Genomic DNA, 7681 nt, shown 5'->3' with positions numbered 1-7681 from the left:
AATCTTTGGTTTTCAATTGGGGCAGTATTTGTTCTAGGAACTATTGTCATGGTTACCATTCCAAATACTCACAACTTTTATATTTATAGACAAGCGGAACAGTCTCTGCAAGCAATGACACATTATTTCAGTTATATAAAGTGGATCGGTTGCTCCCAAATGCACCTGAAGGAATGTCTGTTAGTCATAATGAAACATACAGTATAAAGGGAATGTTCATTATCTTATTGTGCAAGGAGTCATGTTTGCCAAGACAGATTTTCATGCCTTAGTAAGCAAGATCATACCCGAGTATTATGGGTCATTTAGAGAGGCCATAATAGTCTGGATCGACAGGATTAAACTTAACATAACTTAAATAAAAATATTTTCTCTCTTTAATAAGATAAAAATCAGCAAACATACTTTTTGTCAAAGAAATAAAAATGTAAATATACTCCAAGTACAGTTTTGCTTTTATTAGTTGACATTTGACAGTAAAGGTAACTGATGCAGGACTTATTGTCTGACCAAAGTGACCGTTGCTACATTAATGGATCCCTGAGGAGGCAGTTATGGCAGATCCACCTAATAAAACCTCAGATACTACATGCATAGAGGGAGAAATACTGATCTACCAATAACTGTGGAGGAAGGGCATTGGCTGAACCAGAAAAGGCAAGGACTACATCCCCTTGCTGCTTCTGTTGAGATTAACTTGTTTTGCTTGTATATGTGATTTGACCATTCATTTGTTTAGTCAGGACATTCAATAGCTCTTCATCAAGGAGCTCAGTAATATCACTACATAAGATAGAAACCCAACAAACCTTCATGCCATGCAATTAAACATTAAATAAGAAATAACACAAAAAAAAATAAAAAGAGAAACTGTATATGGTTACAAGCTGGCAATAAATGTGTGCCCAAAAAGGGGTAGAATATAGCTAAAGCCTACACTGGGAACTGGTAGCTTGCAACTTTTAACCTGAAATTTAAAGTTCCATCATTGTTTTATGTGTCTTGTTCGAAGCAGACTTGTATTTTGCCAAGCTGCGGATTTTTATTTGTTCACAAAGTGAAAATTAGATGATCTTACTCAGACTGGTGGGTTTGTACCAATACACTATTGTGCAGCAAGATTCCTTTTCTCAGGGCCCGATCAACTTCACATACATACACTTACAATATAGTCTAGGGATGCACTGAATCCAGGATTCGATTTGGTATTCGGGTGCACACATTAGGGAATGGCCACATACATGCATAGCGACCTGCACCAAATCAGTTGCAGTCATGCACATTCCAAAAAAGTTGGAAGAAGGTGCAGCCTTTGTGATTTTTGGATTAGCTCAAGATACCCTACATATTCACAGAAGGCATTAGCATTCTGTCTGAAAAGATTTTTGAAAGGACCCACATTAAAGGAATTATTCAGTATAAAAATAAAAACTGGGTAAATAGATAAGCTGTGCAAAATAAAAAAAGTTTCTAATATAGTTAGCTAGGCCAAAATGTAATGTATAAAGGCTGGAGTGACTGGATGTCTGACCTAATAGCCAGAACACTACTTCCTGCTTTGCTATGTTGGTGTCCACTGATTGGTTACCAGGCAATATCAATGAATTGACGGGGGACCACATGGGTCATAACGGTTTGCTTTAGAATCTGAGCTGAATGCTTAGGATCAATTGCAAACTCACTGAACACATATGTCCCATGTGGCCTCCCCTTAAAGTCGCTGACTAACTCAGAGTTAGAGAGCTTCAAAGCAGAAATATGTGTTCTGTTAAGACATCCAGTCACTCCAGCCTTTATAGATTACATTTTTGGCTAACTAATTTTGTTAGAATTCTTTTTATTTTGCACAGCCTATTTATTCAGTTTTTATTTTTACACTTAATTGTTCCTTTAAACATGGAACGTTGTTGGGCTCAGAATCTGAATATCTCACACTGAAAGGCCTGCAAAACACTGACCATACATTAAAAGATATTTGAATCAAGTCATTGTAGTGCAAACCTTTGGCCCTCTGAACAACAACTAGATTGACCATGGGCCAGTGGAATGGTATCAGCCAAAAAGTATGAACACAACAGGGTTTAGTGTTACTGAGCTGACGTTTGTTTTGAACTAAACACTATCTGCAAAGAACCTGTATGTTTTCCCTGTATCTATGTGGGTTTCCTTCAGGAGCTCACTCGCAAACAGGTTCACTGAGTCACAAGAAAACTGACCCTAGTACGTGTATTGTGTAAATGTTATCGGAAAACTAGACTGCAGCCTTCACTAGAACCGAAAATCATATGCAAAGTGAACAATTTTAGTAAAGCACTTCAAAGGCAACTTCACATGAATAAGAGATTAATAGGTTTTGCATGGTGTGATTTACAGAGATCCTTTCAGTCACTTTGTTATGGAGAAGAGATTTCCCATAGGTGACAAAGTGCCCTATAACCACTGTAATATGCTGTGCTATATTCCAGAAAAATGATCACTTTAGCCCTATACCAAGGCAGCTCAAAGGAAATGATAAAAGGAAATGGGCACAATGGCAAATATGAAAAATAACAAAATGAATAAACAAAATGAATATGGCAAGTAAACACAAAATAGTTTCACTGCATAAAATTACAAAAGGCTTTATGGCATCTATGTAATGTGAAACCGCAGTCAAACAAAAGCTTGAAACTTGAATATTTTGTAGCATTTTACATTACTGAAGTAAAAGGTCAGTGCAAGACACACAGGAGGCCAGGAATTGAGCGTCCTAGAGCAACCATCTTACCCTTCCCCCTGGCAGTTTAAACATATCATCCCTCCCCAAACTTGTTTCACTATTTGTAGTGATGCTGCTGCAGATGGGAAAATGCCTGCTGGGCTACAGATTTAATGACAGTACTTTAGTGGGGGTAGAAGCTGAAATTCCCTTGGCTCCTGCCATGACACTTCCTATGTATATTTTAGTCTAATCCTTTAACTGCCAGATGGAACAACGTCTCCTTACTGGTACGAATAGCTTTGTTGTCCCCTCTTCTTCTCTTATTTCATTCTGTGAACCACTCTTATTTGTTGAGCATTTCCTATACATGGATTCAAAATAGTTAGGGGTCTGGCTCTGCTTCCAAACATATTTTCCTTTATTATAATAGAAGAAAACAAAGGTGACATTTGAAGTGAATGCCTTTGCTGAGCACTGGAAACATCAGCAACCCATGCACCAACAAAAACAACTGTAGCTCTGAAATCTACAAACAAATGATTCATTTTCATTAATTTTAATGTTTAAAAAAATGTTCAAAGCAAGTTCAGTTTTTAATGCAGCGAGCATTCCAATATCTCATTGAACTGGATAATTGTGAATGTCAGGAGATAACACAGAATACACTTAGTACTCATGTATCTTTTGCCATAAAATATTTAAAACAAATCAACGTAACAGATGAAACACAACAACACATGGGCATAGCACCTTAATAGCTAATGCCAAGCAAAGCAAAGTTAATTACCAAAGTGTGTGTGTGTCGGGGGGGTTAACATATGAAGGCCCCCCAACTTTGTTTCAGTCACAGGGACAAGATATACAGTCACCTACTTGAAAGAAACAGTCCATACTCTGGAGCATAGGGTTGCACAAAGGCAAAGCACTGGAATAATATAGCCATCTATTTCACTTAAATAAGATTAAATATATTTCATACATGCAAAGTGATCTTTGGAAGCAGTGCAACTACACCACGGCCCATGGGGTCTGTTGGGTGGTTATTAGTATAGAATTGACACTGCCAGGAGATGTGCTGTGTGGGAAGGAGGATGGGGAAGGGTGGTACAAAGGGGGCCCTGTGCAAAGTCTGGAGCTGCAGGACACCAGATATGTTACAGCTTAAAATAATAGTTATCCGAATGCCAGTGTGCAAATCTAGTTCTGATTTTTAAATAAGAAATCCTGCTCTAACCTAATTATGTAAGTCATCAAATTGAATGAGATGCAACAATCAAGTATGTCAGCTAAAAGCATGTCTGTGCTGCAAAACACCACTATTCCGGCAGGATTTCAACATTTCTAATTAATGTAAAAAGCCTCAAGTAGACGCTGAAGTGTGATCTGCTATCAATTACCAAAGGCAATGGAGTGGTAACAGGCAGATAGTTTTTTTCGACATCCTACTCATATCAAAGCTGAAGTCAGCTTCTTAATGAGGACAGGTTTGTTTTTAATCCAGGTTGAATGTAGGCCAAATAGGAAGCCAGCTTTACCTTCATTAGGTCCACAGTATAAGCAACGTTAAGAACTGAATTCTATAAAGAAGATAAAATCCCTGCACTGTACATTAATACAGATATTAAAGGTCATCTAGATGAATTACAAACAGAGGAAAGCATAAAATCGCTTCATAACGTTGCAGTCAAGTGTTAAAAACTATGTGTTGCTAGCATGCCATTAAATTACATTTGTATTTTATTATATAGAGGTTAATGCATCTACCCTTGCCGAATGTTTAAATCTAATTATTCTTGTGGTACAGTTGCCTAACATTTTATAAAACGGGTCCTTAAACTGCCCTAAGATGAGGTCACCAAATAGTTAAAGACTGGTGCAGATGTTATACCCTCTCGGCACAAAAGCATTCATTCATACTCCTGTCATTTCTGTGATTTCTTTTGTGTGTTATTTCTGCAGAAGACATGATAGAGAATGCCATTTAAAATGATGCCTTCCATGGAAAGTGATCAAAACACATGTCCATTTAAGTTAAAACTATTTTTTGTTGGATTTGTGGCAAAATAAATAAATAAAAAAACCTGCAAATGAACAGCTCATGTGGTTTTGGATTGAATGCATGCAATATTGCAATGAGACACTGTCAGTTGACGTTTAGTATGTTATAGAGTGGTCATTTCTAAGCATCTTAACTGGTCTTCATTGTTTATTTTTCATAGTTTTTGAATCATATGAATTCTTCTAATGCTTTCCAGCTTTCAAATGGGGGTCACTGACCCCATCTTAAAAGCAAATGTTCTGTTAAGGTGGCCATAGACGTAGAGATCCGCTCGTTTGGCAATGTTGCCAAACTAGAGGATATCTCCCCGATATGCCCACAATGAGGTGGCCGATATCAGGCTGATCCGATCATATGCCCTAGGGCCCAACAATCGTATCATAATGAGGATTGCGGGACTGCATAAACCGACAAATCCAACCGGGTTTTTTAACCTGCCCGATCGAGATCTGGCTGACTTTCGGCCAGATATTGTTCGGGGAAGCCCGTCAAATGGCCCCACACGCGGGCCAATAAGCTGCCGACTCGGTCTGTCGGCAGCTTTTATTAGCCCGTGTATGGAGGCCTTACGGCTACAGATGTATTGTTATTGCTACTTTTTTAGTACTCCTCTTTCTATTCAGGCCCTCTCCTATTCATATTCCAGTCTATTATTCAAACCAGTGCATGGTTGCTAGGGTAACTTGGACCCTAGCAACCAGATTGCTGAAATTGCAGACTGGAGAGCTGCTGAATAAAAAGCTAAATAGCTCAAAAACCACAAATAATAAAGAATTAAAACCAATTGCAAATTGTCTTAATTATCTTATTGGGCCAGTCCGACACTGTCAGTAGATATGACACAGCTGGAGTCACAATTCTGCTGCACAGCCATTGCATGAATATGGGGATATACCAGTTCTGTGCTCCATCAACACATGAAGGTGCCGAAAGTTGTAGTTGAACAAGATCTGTAGGAGCTGCATGTTAGCCATCACCAAGTCTAGCGCCAAGTACATCCTCGCCTTTCGTAATTGGCTGTTTATTTATAGGTTCGCCTTTGAGTTCACTGTTAGTATAATGCAGAGAGTGATATTCTGAGACTATTTGCAATTGGTTTTAATTTTTTATTATTTGTGGTTTTTGTGCTATTTAGCTTTTTATTCAGCAGCTCTCCAGTCTGCAATTTCCAGTGGGCCCAAGTGTCTATGGGCCCTTCGGCTTATAAACATTTGGCTTATTTCATGGCCATTCCCTATTTCTAGACTAATTAAAAGGGGCTAAATGGATAGATAAATGATAGGGTCGGACTGGGGGGCCAAGGGCCCACTGGGACTGCCATCCAGGGCCCCCTCCGGCCACCCTGCCTCCCCTCCTCCCATTGTATTGCTGCTGGGCACACATGTGATGACGTCGCTATCCGGCGCGCTACGCACCACTGCACATGAGCGCCTGTCACCGCACGTCAGAAACTTTTTATTTTAAAATTGATTGGGATTGGGAGAGAGGGGTCTGGCCCGCGGGGGCCAATGATGGTTTTTTCCCGGTGTCCCGCCGGCCCAGTCCGACCTTGATGATAGTATGTAAAAAAAATAGAATAGGAGAATAGAGGAATAGAGGTTTAGTGAGGAGAGGAAGAAAAATAGTTCTGAGAGTGGCCCCTGGTCTAAGGTTTTTTGGTGGGCCCCTGGTGTCCCAGTCCAGCACTGTATGTACATATGAGCTAGAATACTAGATAGACGCTCTAGCTGCGACCCTCCAGCTGTTCCTGAGTCCATGTAGTTCGCCCGTTCTACATCTCTCACTGATGATGGGAACGTGTTTTTCTATACAGTTTCGTATGCTGATCCAGGTACAAGAAGCGTCCAGCTGTTGTGTAGATAGAACTCCCGGCATCTCCAGCCAGGGTGCAGGGAATTGTATCAGTGTCGTAAAATCAAAAGGAAGGGCTTGAGATTCGATAAGCTCATAGAGGGATTCCATTGCACCCTACAAAGCCCAGACATGAAGAGAAGGGATCCCACTAATGCAGCTTAAAAATCACACTCCCTTCCACCCACCCACCCAAAGAGACAGAATTACATTACCTTTACGGCAGAGGCGCGACACTCCCGGGAGATAGAGCCCAAAAGAGGCCGGGTGCACACAAAGCTGCCTGGGTAGGAAGAGGCTCCGGTGTGCAGCGCCTTTCCCCCCACGCTCTGCTGGATGATTAGGCTGGTCGGTGCTGCAGCAGCAGAGTCATGGTCCAGACACATCACAACATGGCTCTCCCCTGCCTGGCCGGGCGGAGAGAGGAGCACAGAGAGCAAACGGTTCAAACCCACCAGCTTCACCCTGAATCTCTCTTTCTCCGGATCTACAGTGACGTCTCCGACTGCTACTCGCACAACAGGATCCTGCAAAAGCAGCCCCGCCCCCAGCAACAGGGAGACAGAGCCGTGGAGGAGGGGGGTTATAGGTGATATGGAAAGGACTGTAGCAGACCAGCGCCCCCTGCCGGATCCTGCAGTTAAATGCCGCACGATAACTCTCCTAAAGGGGTTGTTCACCTTGGAGATAACCTTTAGTATGATGTATGATGCAAATGGTTTTCATTTTTTATTATCTGTGTTTTATTTTTATTCAGCAGCTCTCCAGTTTCAGTTGCTAGGGTCCAAATTGCCCCAAGCAACCATGCATTGATTTGAATAAGAGACTCTAATATGAATAGTGTAACGACGAGTCCTAAAAAAGAAGCACTAACCATACGTTTGTAGCTTTACAGAGCAATTGTTTTTTCTATAATGGGGTCAGTGACCCCCGTTTGAAAACTGGAGAGGGTCAGAAGAAGGAGGCAAATAGCTAAAAAAAAAACTATAAAAAATAAATAATGAAGACCAATTGAAAAGCTACTTAGAATTGACCGTTTAACTACATTCTAAAAGTTAACTTAAGGGCAG

At 40.7% G+C, this 7681-nt stretch overlaps 1 protein-coding gene across 1 annotated transcript in view; it reads right to left on the bottom strand.

Moving 5' to 3' along the window:
- Positions 1-7087, bottom strand: part of cdk17.S (cyclin-dependent kinase 17 S homeolog) — a gene marked incomplete at its 5' end in the record, with an annotated part of 122963 nt that extends 115876 nt beyond the window's left edge. The window contains 1 exon segment of the mRNA NM_001086685.1: positions 6827-7087.
- Between the last annotated feature and the right edge of the window lie 594 nt (positions 7088-7681).

This window comes from Xenopus laevis, chromosome 3S (assembly GCF_017654675.1).
Source record: "Xenopus laevis strain J_2021 chromosome 3S, Xenopus_laevis_v10.1, whole genome shotgun sequence".
Lineage (NCBI taxonomy): Eukaryota > Metazoa > Chordata > Amphibia > Anura > Pipidae > Xenopus > Xenopus laevis.
This window is presented reverse-complemented; position numbering and strand designations above follow the sequence as displayed.